The sequence below is a fragment of the Ixodes scapularis genome, unplaced genomic scaffold (assembly GCF_016920785.2).
Source record: "Ixodes scapularis isolate PalLabHiFi unplaced genomic scaffold, ASM1692078v2 PGA_scaffold1__304_contigs__length_218370807, whole genome shotgun sequence".
NCBI classification, from domain to species: Eukaryota; Metazoa; Arthropoda; class Arachnida; order Ixodida; family Ixodidae; genus Ixodes; species Ixodes scapularis.
In genome coordinates this window covers 75,132,612-75,153,328 of record NW_024609846.1, presented here as the reverse complement: position 1 = coordinate 75,153,328, position 20,717 = coordinate 75,132,612, and the positions used below count along the sequence as shown (strand labels likewise).

The 20,717-nt window shown below is 49.8% G+C and overlaps 1 pseudogene; it reads left to right on the top strand.

Annotated features, from left to right (window-relative positions):
- LOC121835756 overlaps positions 1-20,717 on the top strand; it is a 54,639-nt pseudogene that overhangs the window by 8,348 nt on the left and 25,574 nt on the right.

Here is a 20,717-nt window from a genome sequence, read left to right as displayed (position 1 = left end):
GCTCTATGGGACGCTTAATGCTTTCGCATTAAAAGCGGAGCGCGACTCAGTCCCTCCGGGGAGCGAATGCTCTACCACAATCTTTAGTCCCCTGGCAGCCGGGATCACACTGCTTATACATCATACGAAATGCAGTCTGCAAACAAGGGTCACAGCGATATCTCTGGTTCATCACTGAATTCATTGTCATGCGGCATTCGAAGCACGTATCTCGCAGTGACTCGCATTCGAATCTGTATGCGGACTGTCGTTTGTATGATGTATAAGCTGTTTGATTCTGGTCCGGGTCACACTGATTATACGTCGTACAAAAGACAGTCTGCATCACACTGCCTATACTTCATGTAATTAACCGGAAATTACATGTTTTTTTTGGTGGTATTTTTAATAAATAAAGAGCTCAAGGCAAGGGGAATTGCATAAAATGGCACAAAAAGAGGAGCACAAGCACACTTTACCATTTGCATTCGCCACGAACTACACCCTCCCCACGTGGCACCGTTCGGGAAGAAATGGATTTGTATAAGTATCGGTATCTGCATTCCGGAATAGTTTTTTGCCGTCTTTGCAGAAGTATCTCAGGGATATCCCGTTGCATAAAAGACAAACGTATCTCAATATCTGTATTTTGAGTCTTAAAATACATGTATCTCAAAACTTCTATTCCCGAATACTTTTTGGAGTATCTCTGCCCAGCCCTGCACATAACACACTTATATTTAAATAACAAGTAGGATACGTAAGTGCTGCAACAGTTTATATAAGACATTTTATCTGCTGGCAGCGGACAAGCTCAATATTATAGAATTTTAGTAGACAGTAAGTACGCTGCGGATTACGGACTCAGCGGGTTTGTCCTCAACCAATGCCTCAAAGTAACGGCTCGAGCTCCCGTTAGCAACTTGAAAAGGCTCGTTCAAAAATAAGGCTGGTTCACACAGACCTGTTTTCTTACGTTACGTTACGTTACGAAGCATCACCCTGAAATCTGTGCTTTGTATTAAGCGTTGCTACCAATTCAAGGAGATAGCATGGCACGCGACATTCTAAACACGAATGTTTCGGTGACGACGAGCTAGGAGGGTGAGTTACCGTGGCAACCAAGGACACAAGGCTCGTCGTAACGTAGCGTAACATTTTCTTACGTTACGTTACGAAAAGTCGTCGGGAAATTTGTGTTTCGTATTAATCGTGGCTGCCAATTCAAAGCCTGGCACACGACATTCGATACACAAAAGTTTCGGTGACGACGAGCTAGGACGGTGAGTTACCGTGGCAACAAGACCACAACGCAAGTGTAACGTACCGTGAGGAGTTGAGCTCGGTTCAATTCCGCGCATCACCATTTTCTTGCGTTACGTCTAAGTCACCGAAACATTCATGCCTCGAATGTTCCATGTCAGGCTATCTTCTTGAATTTGTAGCCACGCTTAATACGAAGCACATATTTCCCGGTGACTTTTCGTAGCGGAACGTAAGAAAACGGGCAGTGTGAACCAGCCTCTAAGGTGAGACTATAGACGCTCTGCCTTCAGCGCGAGCTCGCTGGCTTGCACAGTGTTTTGGTTGCGCGTGCCTGCGCGTTCACATTTGTGTTAGCAAGGGCAGAAAGCTCGGGATGAAACCGAAGCTTCTATACTTCGTCTCACCTTAGCATGGACTATTGTTAGCCGCGCGTGCTGAAAGCGCGAGCTAGTCGCTTTGAATGAAGCCGCGGCGGCTGCACGAGCGCTCGAGCAGCAAGTGCTCTATAGTCAAGATAGTCAAGGTTGGCCGCTCGCGCTAGCACAACTTTCGCGGTTAGTCCATGCTAGGGTGAGACGAAGTATAGTCTCAGCTGAAGGGTGAACGAAATATATGGGCAGTTACGTAACTGAGCTAATCTGTACAGCATGTAAACTAACCCTTCTTAGGTATTTTAGACGGCTATCAAAAATCAGTTTCTTAAAAGATCGCGCTGCAATATAATAAAGGGGTGCAAGCAGGTGGTGGAACCTTAAAGTGAAAAAAAAAAGAATGAATGAACTTAAATCGTTCAAAAGAAAAACAAATACAGAAACCTGTCGTGGACAATCTTCGCCGCCAGTTCGCGTACGTTGCAAGCCTAGATATAAGTGCTGTCCACAGATGACGCACGCCGCATGGGGCACTTGAGTTCCTGTATACGGGAGACAGATTTGGAGTCTGCATTTAGAGTCTGCTCCTCACGTGACTAAATTCAGCGAATAGCGGCGCCGCGTGTTCGCGGCGCGCTGTTTCTTCTGCTTGCCTGGAAAACAGGAAGGGAGGCTAAGGCAAAAGCAGAAGGATGTACGCCAAGGCGCTCGCACCGTCGACGAAGCGGTCGTACCAGCGGCTTTCCTGCGCGGCATTTGGAGTCTGCTCCTCATGTGATCGGATCTCTGCGAATAGCGGCGCGGCGGCACGTAGAAAACAGACGCGCAACTCTGGCTCCCGTAAGAAGCCTATACAGAAACTCTAGGAGGCACGGCCGGACGATTCGGGTTAGCAGACAATCCAGCAAAAGAACCTGATTCGGTCGACGCTTCCTCGACGCGGCGTACGTCATGTGTCGGCAGCACTCACCCCTACGCGTGCATCGTCTGCAAAGAGACGGCGTAGATTTCCCAGAGCAGGTTTTGTTTTGTGATTTTTATTTTGAACGAGGTTACTTTATTCTTGATTCTTTCGCTATAAACTTCCACCATTATGCTTGCACCTCTGTAGTAAATAGCAGCGCGATACGTTGAAAAAGTTATTATTGCGGCTCGTCTAAAATACCTTAAAAGCGTTTGTTTACATTCTGTAGTAACGTTGGCAGCAGTGCAAACCTGCACCACTATAAACGTACGTTAGCTTGAACTAAAGTCACTGTGTCCTGGGACAGTAGCGCCATTGCCTTCCATGCCGGTTAAAATTGCTGGATCCTGGAAAAGTGCTCCAGCTGCCCATATGGCCACCATTTTGCTCATGGATTGAGCAGTTTCTTCTTGACATCTCCATTCTTGGTGAGTTTATCTGAATTTCCGTTGACAGACTTCTGTTTTATGACATTTCTTGTATAGTGATATTTCGTGATGCCCACACCAGCGAAATATGTTCACATCTTGGAACCGCCACCACCTGCGACGTCGGTGCTTCGGCATAGAAAAATAACTTCATGTCTTGAAATACACAAGAACTACAATATGATTGTAAGAGATCTATGGAGATTAGTATGAGTGATGAGTTGATTGTTTATACAGTTCCAAAGACACTTACACAGCGAGGAACGCTTTCAATACGATGACACTCCACAACGATCCTTGCGTGACTGGTTCAGAACAACCATTTTCAGGCTTTAAAAATTAAAAGGACCAGAATAGCGATGGTCCTGCAACAGGAATGGATCAGGCAGTCGCATTGGGAGTTGCTGGCGATCTGCATGTTAGTATGGGTTTGTATCCGGCTAGCAAGCAGTGAAGGCATAGACCCTGGGAAAGTAACGCCATTGCATTTCCTGCCTGCTAGCCGGAAAAAAACTGATGCTTACATAAAGACGAGCAAAACCTCGCACGGTGATTGGCTGATATGCTTTCGTTGTCATTTTAATTGCAATTTTAATACTTTCAGATCTTTGAAGCTCCGAAAAGGTCGTTTTGAACGCGTCACTCCAAGATCGCTACGGAGCACGACCGTACAGAAAGTGTTCCTCACTATTATAAGTGTATGTAATACTGTTTACCACAGATCTCTTACAATGATACTCTTCTTCTTCTGTACTTAAAAACAGGGGAATTATTATATATTGCCTCCAAGCATCGACCTCGCATGTGGTGGCGTTGCGAAGAGGTGCGCTTGTTTCGTGTGCGCATAACAGTATCTCGGTGTGCAAAAATGCCTTTATGAAGCAACCAGCACTGGGAATTTGGATTGGCTCACCAATAACGGAGAGGTCAAGCAGAAACTGCTTATTTTATGCACCAAAATGGCAACCATACGGGGAGTTTAGCACTACATTTTGTAGAATAGCGCGAGGCCTGGACAACGTGGCACAAAAGAGTTGCTGACGCGTAGTATAACTCACCGCAAAATCGTTTGATGAGTCACCCACACAATGCGCGGTTTGTCCCTAAATGAGTGGTGGTATGTGAAGCATCAGAGATTTTGAAGCAGAAGCAGGGAAAAGGTAATGCAAAATTGTAGACTGCAAGGGGAATTCGAGAGAGGCGAAAGGCAAGGTGGAAATTTGCTTTATCCTATGCTATACTTAGTTACTGGGCTGCTATCTTGCGCGAGGTAATTTAATTTTATTGGCTGCAAAGCGACAACATGACGCATGTGACTCGCCGCGCTCTTCCCCTATTAATATGTCAGTAACTCCAATAGTACTGGCGTTACACGGGCACCATTAACTGCAGTTAACTCACTTCAAACTGCTGTTTCGCGTCACCACAGTTATCGCGCTATATTATCGGAGGGCTATTTCAGAATTAGTGAACAGTCCGCGTGCACTGCTTTAATAAGTGCTCGAGATGCTCAACGCGCCTGTGCACATAGCTTTGACTGCATAGCCGCAGGATCTTGTGCGCAAGTATTCTGTGGTGACTGTGCCTTAGCGTAACTGCAGTTAAGTGTGCCTGTGTAACGCAGGTATTAGACATTTTTCGCACAGATCGTGTATTGTCGCTCTATCAGGATGAAGGCACTGACGCTCACATGTTGGCGATTTAATTGTGCCTTGTGGGTGTCCCATTGCCCTTGCCCGCTCGGACCGCGCTCCGCTCGCTCACCGAGAGACCAGACGACACCAGCCGACAAAAGAAGAGGTTTTATAAATACAGTTCTCTGCTGTGCCGGTGGCTTGGCCTCCCCGGTTGTGGTGACCACCGCTGCCCTGCAAGTCTGCCTCGATGGTGCAGGCCCTGGTATGACGTGAAGGTCTGGGTCCGCCACCCCGCGATGGAAAGGCTTCTGTCCTCGAGCTCCGCCGGATTCGACTGCCTCGCCCGTGCTGTCCCGTCCCACCTCTTCATTTTCCCTTTTTCTTCTCGTCCCTCGCGCCTCGCCCTATGCCTCTCTTCTTTTTCGTCCCCTACATCCTCCCCCCCCCCCCAAGCGTCTGGTCCCGGGTACCGAAGGCTGGGGGTGTCACCTTCTCAAGCGTCTGGTCCTGGGTACCGGAGGCAGGAGGTATCGCCTCCTCAAGGAACTCGTCAATGTCTTCCATTACTGTATCTTTGGCAGGAGGTGGAAGCACTTCGGTTGTAGCCAGTGTTCGTGGAGCCGGAATTGGTAGAAACGGAGGCTGTTCGGCGGGGGAAGGGCTTGGGGTTGACTCCCCGGTTGTCATTTCCTCGACTAGGGCTTCGTTTGGGTGTGTTTCGGCTTGGGCGGGACTCAAGGCAGCTGGATTCAGGAGGTCGGGCCGGTTCCTGCGGAGCAACTGTACCGCTGCCGCTAAGCAGACGAGGGGGCCTATTGTCTTTAACATGTCCGTGTGCCGACGACTGGCCTCGTGGGTCTCTTGGTGCACAACCGGGACCTGGCATAACCAACAGGGGTTCAGCTGGTCTTCAGCAAAGGAAAAAGCCGGCAACGTGCGTCCCCTGAAGGGCTGTGGGATATGGTCCAGAGGTTGGGACGGGGTTGGTCTCGGCTGGTCTCTCCAACGCTGTCTTAAAACAAAATGGCGGTATTCTCGTCTGTCGCACGTCGTCCAGGTTGCCACGGTGTGGCAAAGGGGCCTGCGTCCCCTTGGTCTTCCCCTCTCGGTTCCGTTCACATCGTTCTGCGTTGACTCTGGTTGTCCCCTAAACGTAGCTGGGCTCACCCCGTTCGGAGTAGAAGACTGAGCGGGGGAACCAGCTCCTCGGAAATGGCGTGGCCGTCTCCATGGGCGGCCTCCGCGCGAGTTGGACCGGTCTGATCCATATCGGCTAGCCGAACCGTTTGGGGAAGTGGAGCTCCCCGCGTCCCACTGCATTGAGCCACCGGCTGGTCTACCCATGGGTCGATAACTCTGTGGGCTGGGTCGGCCAGCCTCTTGCCACCCAGCCTGGCTGCCTCCCGAACCGGGTGGTCTTGTGCCCGATCCCGGTTGACCTCCGGGACGGTAGCCTCCGCGTCGACCTCTCCGGGGTGGCATTCTGGGCAGAAGCAGAACTGTGAAAATATAAATTTCTAGGCCGTAAATCGTAATGCCGGGCAGAACCACTGTCGAGTTCTTCCCCGACAGGTTCATGCACCGTTTGACTGCCGCGCATACAGCGCGTTGTCGGTTGCACGTCAGAAACGCCCGGGACGAGGCGTTCCTCGTCCCTTTGTGTGCGCTCTCGTTCATCGTCACCTTGATCACGAAGATGGTACTTTTTCAGGTCTGTGATGTGAACCGGGCCAGAGTCCTCGTTCATATTTTGCCGAGCAAGCCTGTAGGTAAGACGTGACTGTCGTGCCTTTACCACGTAGGGCCCTTCCCACTTCGGAGCAAGTGAGGCTGCGAATCCGCTCGCTGCATTGCTCAAAGGATGGGTTCTCCTAAGGACCAGGTCCCCCACCTTGTATTCCAGGTGACGACGACTCTTATCGTACTGGGCAGCCTGCTCGATCCTTGCAGCATCGAGATTCTCTTTAGCGTCGTGCATTGCGCTCGCCAAGCGGTTCTTTAATTCTACGGCGTATTTAGAAAGTGAGCGCTCTAGTGGTGCTTGGTTGTTCCGTAATCTGTTCTCTAGCGGAGACGGTAGTTCTTTACCCAAGTTTAGAAGCGCTGGCGTGAATCCAGTCGATCTGTTCACAGTCGTCCGGATGGCGAAGCCCATCTCGCTGACGTACTGATCCCAGTCCCGGTGTCTCTCTGTTAGCGCGATCAACATACTCTTCAAGTTCCGATTCACTCTTTCAGTGATATTAGCCTGAGGATGGTATGGTGTTGTCCTCCTGTGTTTTATGTTTAGCGCCAAGCAGGAGTCAGTGAACACTCTGCTGGTAAAATAGCTAGCATTATCGCTGATGAGACACGTGGGTGTACCGAAGCGCATGAAAGTTTCCAACAACTTCTCCCAGATGCGCTCCGAGACCAGCCTCCTCAGCGAGTGTAACTCCACCCATTTTGAGAAATGATCGGTTATTACCAATAAATACTGGTTCCCACGGGGACTTTTTGGAAGCGGGCCGATGATGTCGCAAGCAACCATCTCTTACGGGTAGTGACTCACTACAGGCTGCATCAGGCCTGGAGCTTTCCCCCTCGCGGCTTCGCTTTCTGGCAGGCTGGGCAGCTACGGGCGTATCGGAGTGTGTCCTGTCTCATCCCCGGCCAGGTCGCGACGCGACATAACTTTTGAAAAGTCTTGCTGCCGCTGCCATGACCAACCAAAGCCGAGTCGTGGAAGTATCCGATAAACCGCCTCCGTAGCCTCCTAGGAATCACCACCCTGAACGGAGAGTCGTTCCCCTCCTCGTCGTCGATTGTTGGAATGTAGCGGAGCAATAAGCCGTCTTGACCCAGCAGGTATGAATCAATATGTTCGTTAACTTGACCGCCAGCGTTCCCGGTGTTGCTTGCCATTTCTGCAATTTTTCCCAACACCCGCTGACAAAAACCATCTGCCTTTTGGGCCTCGACAAGCTCTTCCTTGCTCACCACTTCACTCCAAGAAACGATCCCCTGTTCCCTCGTGCGGCCTCCTAACACTGCCACGAGCTCCTGTTGCATCGATTCCTTCCCGCTGTCTCGCTTATGAGCGGCCGCGCGGGAAGCTTGTCTCTCGCAATCCCCTGGTTGCGTCTCCTCCTTCCAACCACTATCATGGGGCGCCCGAGAAAGTGCGTCTGCAACCTTGTTGGTGGAGCCCTTTCGGTACTCGACAGTATAGGAGTATCGCTGCAAAGTGAATGCCCACCGAGCTAACTTCCCCCCCGGGTACGTATTTCAACTTTCGAATCCAGGTGAGAGCGGCGTGGTCTGTCTGAATGACGAAGGTGGTCCCGTCTAAATACAGGTAGAATTTCTTTAGAGCAAACATGACGGCCAGCCCCTCCTTCTCCGTCACGCTGTAATTGCGTTCTGGCGGTGTAAGGGTTCGGCTGGCGAATGCCACCGGGCGCAGCTCTCCGTCATGCTCTTGCAATAACACCGCACCGACGCCGTAGTCGCTCGCGTCTGTCTGTACCACGAACGGACGGTTAAGGTCTGGCAGGCACAGGCTGGCCGTGGCTGCTATCGCCTTCGTGAGGGAAGAGAAAGCTACCTCTTGTTCTCCGCCCCATGCCCATCTCGAGCCTTTGTAAAGCAGCAGGTTCAGTGGCCGTGTGAGTCCAGCGCACCCTGGAATGAACTGCCGATAAAAACCGACCATTCCAAGGAACCTTTGAAGGCTCTTCGCGTCGCGCGGTGGTGGGTATTCAAGAATGGCCCTCAACTTATCCTCGTTCGGCCTCAAGGTACCATCATCTACGACGAAACCCAAGAGGTTGACCCTTGACGCCGCGAGCTGGACCTTCTTTGGATTAATCGTCAACCCCGCTTTCCTCATTCTGCTTAAGATAATCTCAAGGTGTGCTAAATGCTCCTCGAATGACTTTGAAAATACGACTACATCATCCATGTATGCCATGGCAAAGTTGAACTTCGCGTCCCCCAGCACGATGTCCATAAGCCGTTGGAAACTCGATGGCGAGTTAGACAATCCGAACGGAAGGCGGATAAACTCAAACAGACCCCTGTGACAGGTGAACGCCGTCTTCTGGACATCGTGTGGTGCTACCTGGATCTGCAAAAAACCTCTGCTACAATCCAAGGTAGTGAAAACCCTCGCGCTACCCAACGAGTACATGATGGACTCAATAGATGGGAAGGGATAGGAATCCCTTCGTGTCATCTCGTTAAGTCGGCGGTAGTCAACGCAGAGACGAGCGGTACCGTCTTTTTTTTGACGCTAAGACTACCGGAAAAGCCCAGAGGCTCTGTGACGGCCTCACGGCCCCTGTGTCTATCATCTCATCGAAAGCCTTATCTAGGAGAGCTCGCTTGTGCGCACTCAGCGGTCTGGGATTACAACCCCATGGTCTAGCATCTCCTGTGTCGATTCTGTGTTGTAAAATGTTTGTAAGTCCTGGCATCTCGGTAAACATAGCTGCGTGTCGATGCAAGGCGTCTGCTAACCTACGCGGTTGTTCTACCGGACCATTGTAAGAAGCGACAATCGCTTCAACGTTTCCCGATACGACTCGCGCAGCTAATGTTTGCTCCTCTCGTGATCCGACGAGTGAGCTTTCTGTGTCCTGACCGAAACTCGGTGGGACGACAAAGGGGATAAGGGGAGTCAACGGATTATAGTGGTACCCGTTATTCTTCAAGTCTATAATAATCCTCTCCCGGCAGACCAAGTCCTGTCCTAAGATGGCAGGGATTTGCATGCCTGGGAGATACAGAAAACGCTGCCTCCTTCGACTGCCGTCGAGGCTAAGGTGAAGCCGTATAGCGCCTTGTGCCCTAGCCGATCCTGCTGCTAAACGCAGCGTGGTGGAAACTTCCCGCACGTGAAGTGCTCGTCGGCGACAGTCTTCGTAGACTCTGTCGCCGATTAGGGAAAGAGTCGAACCGGTGTCAATTAGTGCGTAGTAAATGTTACCACCGATCTCGACGCGCACGTACGGCCCCTTCTCAGATGTCAAACCCTGAGTTCAACAGGCCGACGGGGCAAACACCGACCTGTCGCTGACCGCAACTCCAGCCCCTTTGGCAGACTGATGAGGCGCCTCGGCAGCGGCCGGCAACCGCGAGTCGGGAAGTCCAATTAGTGGCGCCGGCCTCTCCCGTTTCCCTGAGACCCATGGGGGGAGCTGCCGTCCATGTGCACTGACGCTTGATATGCCCAAGCTGATTGCATTTATAGCACCTGAACTGACTTCTGTCATTGTGTGCTGGGTGTCCGCCATTACCAACCCGCGATGCAGTGTCACGCCGAGGGTCATTGTAGTTCCCGCGACCCTCGTAATGATCCGCGACTCCGCGGTGGTCGGCTGTGCCGCCTCCCATACGGGGATGCGCCCTGGAAGAGCCAGCGTCAGCTGCTCTGCGCCTCTATTCAGAAGTGAAGGGATCTAAGGCGCGGGGCACAGCAGTTTTGCCACTCCTGTGTCCTGTAACGGCTACGTACGGCATACGTGGGTCGTCGCAAGCTCCCGTCCCTCGTCCTGTCCAGGCGCAACCCGGCTCCAGAGATTCCTCTGCGCGTGGAGGGGGGTGCTACTGCAGCTCGGCGAGCAAGCCCGCCTGAACGGTTCGCGCTTCTCTGGCAAGCACTTCTAGGTTAACAAAATCACGTCCAGGCAGGTAGGCTTTGAACCTAGGGTGACACTGGCGGATTGCCCTAGCTACCTTTTCTGCGTCGGACGCTGCAGGCTCAGCCCTCGAGTAGAGCTCTTGTAATGCGCGGACGTACTCCACGAGGATCTCGTCCGGGTGCTGAGTGCGGCTAGCCAATTCGTCCCTGATCCGCATCTCATAGTCGGGAGGTAAAACTTCCTCCGTGAATCCCACCCGAAAATCTGCCATTGTCTGGAACGGTCGTTGCAGCCGCCTCCAGCGCGCGGCGTCGCCCGTCAATGCGATCAGGACGATCTGCGTCAAGGCCGTTACGTCCGATGCCCCCAACGCGACAATGTATGCGTCCAAGTCCTGAAGAAAATCGTGCACCGATTTGCCATCTGAGTATCCCGAGTAACTCGGGGTGGGCACGCTTAACCGCGGACGGGGCACGGACATCGGTGCGGCGTTCGCGACTGTTGGGGCTGTCCCCATTTGTCGTGAAAACGTCTCGAACATCGCCGTCATGGAACGTAGAAGTTCGCTGACGTCTCCCGCGCCTGTCGCCGCAGCCGTGGGCGAAGTCCCGGCCCTCGGCGTCGCTGCGCCGTCCGCCTGTGCATTCGCGCCTTCTTGCGCACCTGCAGCGACGTCTGACACCGCCTGGACATCTCTCTCGGCCGGGACGCCCTTATTCCGAGCTGACCTTGACATCGTTAGTGTCTAACTAACACTCAACGGGCTTGGGTGGAAAGTTCCGTCCAAAAAGAGAACGAGGCGCAATGTGTGTGGCCTCCCGGGACGAACAGGAGCCGCGGCAATCCGATCGGGCCCCACGTTGGAAGCGCCAATTTATGTGGGTGTCCTATTGCCCTTGCCCGCTCGGACCGCGCTCCGCTCGCTCACCAAGAAACCAGACGACACCAGCCGACAAAAGAAGAGGTTTTATAAATACAGTTCTCTGCTGTGCCGGTAGCTTGGCCTCCCCGGTTGTGGTGACCGCCGCTGCCTTGCAAGTCTACCTCGATGGTGCCGGCCCTGGTATGACGTGAAGGTCTGGGTCCGCGACCCCGCGATGGAAAGGCTTCTGTCCTCGAGCTCCGCCGGATTCGACTGCCTCGCCCGTGCTGTCCCGTCCCACCTCTTCCTTTTCCCTTTTTCTTCTCGTCCCTCGCGCCTCGCCCTATTCCTCTCTTCTTCCTCGTCCCCTACAACCTTTGTTGTTTGATTGCTTCGGTAAACGGAGCCTTGATGAGGTGGCGAACGAGGTCGAGAACAGAGCGACCTGATGAGCGTTAGTACGAAATGGCAACTGGTTTTATTTTCTCCTTCTCACACCACGGGCCGCTCTCGCGAGCGTCGAGCCGCGCGGCCTTGAGCGACTACACCCCTTCTCCCCCCCCCCTCCCCTTCCCCTTTTCCTAGCTAGTGAGTGGTTGAAGGCGCCACAGTGAATCATAAGAAAAGAAAATCACGGATCGAGGTGAACGGAGACCCTGGTGCGCCGTTCGCTGCGGGTGCAGTGACTGATGTTGGCTTGTGGAGGTTTGTTTGTACTAATAAGAAACCTTGCGGTGGGTGTTGTCGCGGCGGGGGTTGCTGCTGTTGTGTCGAAGAGGCCCGTGGGCCGGTTTAACGCGGTCGATCGAGGGCCACGACAAACCTGTGCGTCGACGAAGTAGGGGGGGGGGGGGGGGGGCGGGGACTTCGAGGTGACGAACGAGGTCGACGAAGGAAGAACCTGATGATGTGCGCGTACCAAATCTCAGTTGGTTTTACTTCCCTCTTCTCACACCACTTGCCGCGCTCCCGAGCGTAGAGCAGCGCGGCCTTAAGCCACTACAGCCTCAAAACCGATAAATAAAAAAAGATTGTGCGTGATGTGGTGGTATAGTGTAACATTAAACTTGGCAAGCCTTAATTAGTTGCTCCTTCACTGCCACCTTTTTTGTTGCCCCCCCCCCCCTCCCCTTCCTTTTAAAGAAGAAAATAAAACAGGTAGAAAACAGCCATTACCGCTAAAATTAGACAATTATTTGTCAGGCTGGTAACTCTGGTTTTGTTTACATATGACCGGAGCTCCACATACCGATTCTGGAAATTTTCGGGCGGCCTGTGGTACCAGTTTTTGACAGCGATATATTTCGGGCAAATTATAGATATCCCAAAGATAACCGTGAAAGGTTTACAGATCTCCTGCACTTTTGTCTGTCCCTGCGCTCACTGAACCGTGATTGTACATTAAGTGCTCGTTATAATTGGTGTTGATCGCTCGCTGAAGTCTTGATCACAAAGTGAAGTCATTATAAAGGAATGGTTTGTGTTGACTTTTCTCCTTTGTATAAAACTTTGACAAAATTTTAAGAAATGTGTCCCACTTGAATAAGCGCGAACGTTGCTTTCTCCAATGTCACCTAAATTATGCAAGTAACTCCTGTTACACTTGAGCGCAAGTAACGGAACACAAATGAACATATTTATAAATAAAACGGTACGGGGTCAAATCGCTCGCATCGCCATAAACAAAAATAGTAGCGTGTGTCGCACAAGTTGAACTGGACAATAACTGGTGCCAAAAAATGTCGTGTACCGGCACGGGATACCAACGCCAATTCGCTAATAGGCACGTTTCTAGCATGCTGCCTGCGTTCGTACTAGTCGAACTATATCATAACTGGTGTCACTAATATTTTTAGCAGCAGCACATGAAACTCACACCAAATACTGAAATGGCCCGTTTTTTAACACGTTTTGGTGCATTTTATCAACTACGACGACTATACTCACGGAAAGGCACTGCTTAAGAAAACATAACCCCCCGTGATTCTTGCTTCGCGAATTCGTAGCTAAACACCTCCTTCGTATAATCATAATTGCCGTTTATCCATAACCTGTCCTTTTCTGATTTGGAAACAGGTACGAATGATTCACGAAAGTCCTGTAAAGACATCGCCACGCAAGCCCTCGAACGTAGATGGAGATAAGAAGCCCAGTCCACTCAAGCACGCGCACAGGTTGATACGACGAGCGTCGATTCTCAGGGGCCCAAACGCTATCTCCCGGAGGATATCCGCCGTCGTATTTGGACATAACCAGTTTCAAGTAATTTCGTAAGCATAGAATCCCAGATGTGCTTTTCTTTTTCCTATCGGACAGTATTAGCGTAGTGTTACTGCAGGGTGCCATAAGGCACGGTATCGCTGCCGTTAGCTCGCACGTCGACTCTTCAGCACGCAATGGAGCCGTACCGTGCCGACGGTTGCATGTGGCAAGGCTACGCTAAAACTACCTATTAAGACAATAAGAAACACGGCATATTTCGAACCTGATCAAACCATTATCCACCTAGTTTAATCATGCTTTCTTTTTTTTTTTTTTGTGAGAAAGTAATGGCAATGTATGAGATAAGCCGACGTCAGACGACCAGCATCAGCGGAGCCTGCCTTCGTGGCCGCGTAAGTATTCTACAAATGGAACTGAAGTCATGCGAAGTAACAAAAAGCTTCAGAGTTATTCTGTGTGTGCTTCTTATAATGCTCACATATGTGTAATAGAAAACAAATAGAGTGCAAACTTTTAGCTTGATGTCGTTTTGGCTGTGTTTCTCGAGTTCGGTGGACATTAGCTGAGGGAATAATAGTCATGGTTAGTTGGCTAATTAACACTAATTTAATGAACATTTTAATTCTTGGTTTTACAGGTAAAAATGCAGTAATGCAGTTGCAGAATTAACGGCCATTTATATTAGAATCCAGATCAAATAATATAATTCGAAAATCCTTATTAAAGTTTTAGACATAAATTAATAAACGTTCACGTTTTCTTAGCCTGTTTTCAAAATTGCGCGCAAAATGCGCGCTTTAAGCCCTGGCCATAATGACGCTTGAAAGGGAACGCAGCCACGCTTCTAAGCGTCAATGTGGAGAAAATTGCGGCGCGCTTATTGCGCGTAATTTTGAAGGGGGACTAAAAAGTTAACTTTGGCTATATAATATCTAAAAAAACGAATACATCTATGCAAATTAATTTAACTAGTCTTGCCTCTAATTGTAATTACCTTCATTCTTGCAATTGCAACACTACCGTAAAACCGATAATTAAAAAAGTATATTAACGGATTTCTGTAAATTAGCCAAGTTACCATGACGATTATTTCATGAGCTAATGTCTGCCGAACTCGAGAAAAACCTAGCGAAAGCAACACTCAACTCAATTTGCACTCTTAATAAATGTTATCATTAAAAATATTACACTCTCTATGTATTATAAATTTCCGATAGGCTGTAATGTTATTTGATAATTGTTAATTGTTTATTTGATCGTTTTCTTTTCTCAGAATGTTTTTTGCATCCTGGTTCTTCATTTTTTTCCCTCCGAATAATATAAAGCATGTACACCGTTCCGCAATATGAAAGCCCCGTTCGCCTAATCCATTTATGCGTCGGTACTAAGCCTACACATGCCACATTAATCATTTGAAGGGAGGGGAAAAAACAAAGGTTAGGTTATTTCTTTTCGTACTAAGAAATGTTTGTCAAAGCGAATTCGTCAGATCCACCTTAAAATGCATTCGCTGGGGGGTCTTTAATATCGCAGGAGGGTGTCACGTTGCCAGGGTGGACTTGAGCTGCGCCTTAGCGAACATCACATAAACAACTCACACTTAAGTATGGCTTCGAAAGTCCAGCTACTGTGAACGACTCGAAAGCGACTATTGCAATGCAGCTGACAAAACCTAAAAACTGGTTGCGTGCGCCTCAAGTTTATATGGCCTGAGGAGCATAAATATATATGTCATTTGCAGAATAGCCTATTCACCAAAAGGCCACGATGCCGACAATAATGTAGCCTAGAAATATTATTTGCTACCAGGCGAGAAGCACGAAGTCATACATGTCTATCCTGTTCCACTGTACGTCACATAGAACAAAGGAAACTGTGTCCGGATTTTTCCTTTTACGGAACACTCTGCAGAAATGATTGGTTTAGCCATAGCCTCCTCTATTGGGCAGGAGATCGAACTATAGGGGGCGCTCTGACCCGTTTGTTTTCCCCACGCTCTGTGTTTACTCAACACAAGGGCTGTGCACATGCCGACAGGCCTTATGGGCATAGCCATGTCATCTTCTACAATAGAGCGCGGGGCACAATTTAATGTAAAAAATACTAACAATCGACGAAGCGACGTTAAGTGCCGGATCTATCCTCGGAGAATGCGAGCTTGACCCACTTCGGCTTTTGTGCTGAGCTGGGATCGTGCAGGCTGCATTGTTCACGCAGCCCGTAATGGAAAAAAAACAAAAAAAAACTCCTCCCCCTCGCCGGAGAGCACGAACTGCAGACGAACGCTGACGCCGCGTTCGGTTATGTCGGCCGAGCGCTGCGTCATTGTATTTGTTGTCCCCATCCATGTAGTTGTTAAGTTAACCTCCGGAAATTAAAAACAGCGCGGAAAGACGAGGACCAGACAAAGAAGTGACACGGACGTAGCGCTGACTTACAACTGAGTTTATTGAACGCAAACTCGCAATATTTATTTGCGGTGTCACGAACAAAAGAACATAAAAAATTCAGCCCATGTGATGTATCACCAATAAAAATAAAACAATGATAAAAAACATTGAAAAAACATTGAAAAAAAAAAATAATAATGAAATGCGCCATGACACAGCCGTACAGAGTATGTGCTAAAAATCGAGCAAGTCACGGAACTAGAAAATTCATCTCTTTGCCTGATAGGGCCACAGAAGGACTGCTTACACATGCTGCACCCAGCCTCGCTATCTCAACAGCCTCTAGAATTTCGCGAGTAAGCTGGTCCCTATGACGCTTAACAACCTCACACCGTTGGAAGTCGGGAAGGCAACCACAGTCACGGCAATGAATGCCCAGGTGGCCGGACACGGTTGTGGAGACACTGTAAGCGTGCTCTCTCAACCTGTCGTTGAGACAGCGGCCCGTCTGGCCAACGTAGCGCCTGCCACACGTCAGAGGGAGAGAATAAACAACCCCCTCCGAACACGGGACAAAGCGATCTCGATGCCTCGTACTGCAAGCCGTGGCCGCCCTCGAAGAAGGGTTAACAGCTCTGCACAACCTGGACAGCTTGTCCGGGGCAGAGAATAAAACGTCGACGTCACACCTGCCAGCAATGCGTTTTAGGTTGTGGGACAGGCCGTGTACGTAGGGAATAACCACAAACTTTCTTCTTTCCCTTCCCTTTCTGTTGTTGGCCTCTTCTTCACTTCTCATAGGGCTGCTCTTGATATCTTTCAGCAAAGACTCGGCGACCGTTGTTAACACGTGAGAGGGAAACCCAGCATCTGCGAGGCGTTCAGTTTGCCTGTCAAAGCTATGTTTAATTTTATGATAACAAGACCTACGCAGCGCATGTGTATAGCAAGTCCTTGCAATCGCCCGCTTGACAGTTTTTGAGTGAGCGGACTCGAATGGCAACAATGGCTTTCCAGCACGGGGTTCATAGCTCCAACAAAGATGACCTGGACATATAGTTAAATTCAAATCCAAAAACCGGATGCATCCTGCCTCAGGCACTTCATGAGTCAGAACAAGTGGCGAAAGGCAATGACTAAAAATGCCTAAAACGTCAGTCATTGACGAAAGAAAGGATACGGCATCGGCATGAAACAAAATCAGAAAATCATCTACGTACCGGAAGACCTTTGCAACTTTGGTTCCCCCAAGCCGTTCAAAGATGAGGCGGTCAAGGCTCGCTAACAACAAGTCGCTAAGTACGGGGGCAATGCAAGAACCAATACATACCCCTTGCCGTTGCAAATAGATGTTACCCTCCCAAGTCGCAAAGGTCGACCTCAGATACATATCAAGGAGTTCCATGAAGCCTTCAACTGAAATTCCCGCAGCATTTTGAAAGGCAACTACACCAAACACATCGATGCAGTCACGAATGCAGGTAAGGAGTCCATTATGTGGCAAGGAGTAATACAAATCCTTAATATCGAATGAACAGGCCATAAAGCTAGTGCGCTGGTTGTCTTTAAGAAAAGAAATGACATTATCGGAACTCTTCACGAGAAAAGGATCGTGAATCTCAAACAGCTTCAAACTCTTTTGCAGGAACAAGGCAACCGACTTCTGCCAAGTACCGGCCTCCGAAACAATGACACGCAAAGGGCAATCTACCTTGTGCGTCTTTGCTGCGAAGAAAAGCTCCAAACTAAGCTGTTTCCCAGCGTCAATTTTTTTAACCAGCTGTTCGAGGTTCAGCCTCTTACAAAGTTTTTTCGCCTCAGATTTTTGTTTAGTTAGGGAAACGCTGTCCTTAGGCAGGAACACAGACGAAATAGCCACAAGTGCCTTGGATTTATAAAGGTCAACTGGAAGGACAAGGAACCCCCCTTCTTTATCTGAGGCTAATAAAGACAAAGAGTTATCTTTCAAAAAGGTTGACACCTTCTTAACCGGGATCTTGCTAGCGCCAGGCGTGCGTCTGGTCAACACATCCAGTCCCTCAGAGACGCACCTCTCAGCCTCCGCTTCCGGAACTTTCCTGGCAACATCCCGGACGAGGCTCAGAAGTTCCGCCCGCGATTTCTTCGGCTCCACGGCAAACTTTGGACCCCGGTCCAAAACACGACGGATGCTCTCAGGCAGGGAGACCTGACCCAGCGTGTGGACGGTGGACCTGCTTGGCGCAGCCCTCTTGGGAGCTGAAGCACGTAGCTCCGAAAGCATGCGTCGCCAATGGAACTCAGCAGTAGCATCAGCGAGTTCGCGGTACTCACGCCACCTCCTGCCTCCGTGACCGTTGGAAGTCGTGCCTTGAAGCATGAGAAAAAGGCACTCCTTGTAGAAGCGGGCCTGTCGATGCCATTCCGAACTGAGGACCTTGCACATCCTGACTCCGTGCCCCTGCGAGGGTTTGAAGCCGCCGAAGAGTAGGATGATCTCTGGAGGAAGCTGCCGGTGGCGAACGTGAAATGAGAATCTTCGTGCGTTGCAGACGGCGATGGCGTAGACGGCGACGATGAAACAAGGCTGAACAGTGAAACAATTAAAAGGGCCCATTGTACTAGAAATGAATGATGCTAAAGTTGAGGCTTGGGCGAGTTGGTACATACTTCGGAAATTAAAAACAGCGCGGAAAGACGAGGACCAGACAAAGAAGTGACACGGACGTAGCGCTGACTTACAACTGAGTTTATTGAACGCAAACTCGCAATATTTATTTGCGGTGTCACGAACAAAAGAACATAAAAAATTCAGCCCATGTGATGTATCACCAATAAAAATAAAACAATGATAAAAAACATTGAAAAAACATTGAAAAAAAAAAAATAATAATGAAATGCGCCATGACACAGCCGTACAGAGTATGTGCTAAAAATCGAGCAAGTCACGGAGCTAGAAAATTCATCTCTTTGCCTGATAGGGCCACAGAAGGACTGCTTACACATGCTGCACCCAGCCTCGCTATCTCAACAGCCTCTAGAATTTCGCGAGTAAGCTGGTCCCTATGACGCTTAACAACCTCACACCGTTGGAAGTCGGGAAGGCAACCACAGTCACGGCAATGAATGCCCAGGTGGCCGGACACGGTTGTGGAGACACTGTAAGCGTGCTCTCTCAACCTGTCGTTGAGACAGCGGCCCGTCTGGCCAACGTAGCGCCTGCCACACGTCAGAGGGAGAGAATAAACAACCCCCTCCGAACACGGGACAAAGCGATCTCGATGCCTCGTACTGCAAGCCGTGGCCGCCCTCGAAGAAGGGTTAACAGCTCTGCACAACCTGGACAGCTTGTCCGGGGCAGAGAATAAAACGTCGACGTCACACCTGCCAGCAATGCGTTTTAGGTTGTGGGACAGGCCGTGTACGTAGGGAATAACCACAAACTTTCTTCTTTCCCTTCCCTTTCTGTTGTTGGCCTCTTCTTCACTTCTCATAGGGCTGCTCTTGATATCTTTCAGCAAAGACTCGGCGACCGTTGTTAACACGTGAGAGGGAAACCCAGCATCTGCGAGGCGTTCAGTTTGCCTGTCAAAGCTATGTTTAATTTTATGATAACAAGACCTACGCAGCGCATGTGTATAGCAAGTCCTTGCAATCGCCCGCTTGACAGTTTTTGAGTGAGCGGACTCGAATGGCAACAATGGCTTTCCAGCACGGGGTTCATAGCTCCAACAAAGATGACCTGGACATATAGTTAAATTCAAATCCAAAAACCGGATGCATCCTGCCTCAGGCACTTCATGAGTCAGAACAAGTGGCGAAAGGCAATGACTAAAAGCAGTCCTTCTGTGGCCCTATCAGGCAAAGAGATGAATTTTCTAGTTCCGTGACTTGCTCGATTTTTAGCACATACTCTGTACGGCTGTGTCATGGCGCATTTCATTATTATTTTTTTTTTTCAATGTTTTTTTTCAATGTTTTTTCAATGTTTTTTATCATTGTTTTATTTTTATTGGTGATACATCACATGGGCTGAATTTTTTATGTTCTTTTGTTCGTGACACCGCAAATAAATATTGCGAGTTTGCGTTCAATAAACTCAGTTGTAAGTCAGCGCTACGTCCGTGTCACTTCTTTGTCTGGTCCTCGTCTTTCCGCGCTGTTTTTAATTTCCGAAGTATGTACCAACTCGCCCAAGCCTCAACTTTAGCATCATTCATTTCTAGTACAATGGGCCCTTTTAATTGTTTCACTGTTCAGCCTTGTTTCATCGTCGCCGTCTACGCCATCGCCGTCTGCAACGCACGAAGATTCTCATTTCACGTTCGCCACCGGCAGCTTCCTCCAGAGATCATCCTACTCTTCGGCGGCTTCAAACCCTCGCAGGGGCACGGAGTCAGGATGTGCAAGGTCCTCAGTTCGGAATGGCATCGACAGGCCCGCTTCTACAAGGAGTGCCTTTTTCTCATGCTTCAAGGCACGACTTCCAACGGTCACGGAGGCAGGAGGTGGCGTGAGTACCGCGAACTCGCTGATGCTACTGCTGAGTTCCATTGGCGACGCATGCTTTCGGAGCTACGTGCTTCAGCTCCCAAGAGGGCTGCGCCAAGCAGGTCCACCGTCCACACGCTGGGTCAGGTCTCCCTGCCTGAGAGCATCCGTCGTGTTTTGGACCGGGGTCCAAAGTTTGCCGTGGAGCCGAAGAAATCGCGGGCGGAACTTCTGAGCCTCGTCCGGGATGTTGCCAGGAAAGTTCCGGAAGCGGAGGCTGAGAGGTGCGTCTCTGAGGGACTGGATGTGTTGACCAGACGCACGCCTGGCGCTAGCAAGATCCCGGTTAAGAAGGTGTCAACCTTTTTGAAAGATAACTCTTTGTCTTTATTAGCCTCAGATAAAGAAGGGGGGTTCCTTGTCCTTCCAGTTGACCTTTATAAATCCAAGGCACTTGTGGCTATTTCGTCTGTGTTCCTGCCTAAGGACAGCGTTTCCCTAAC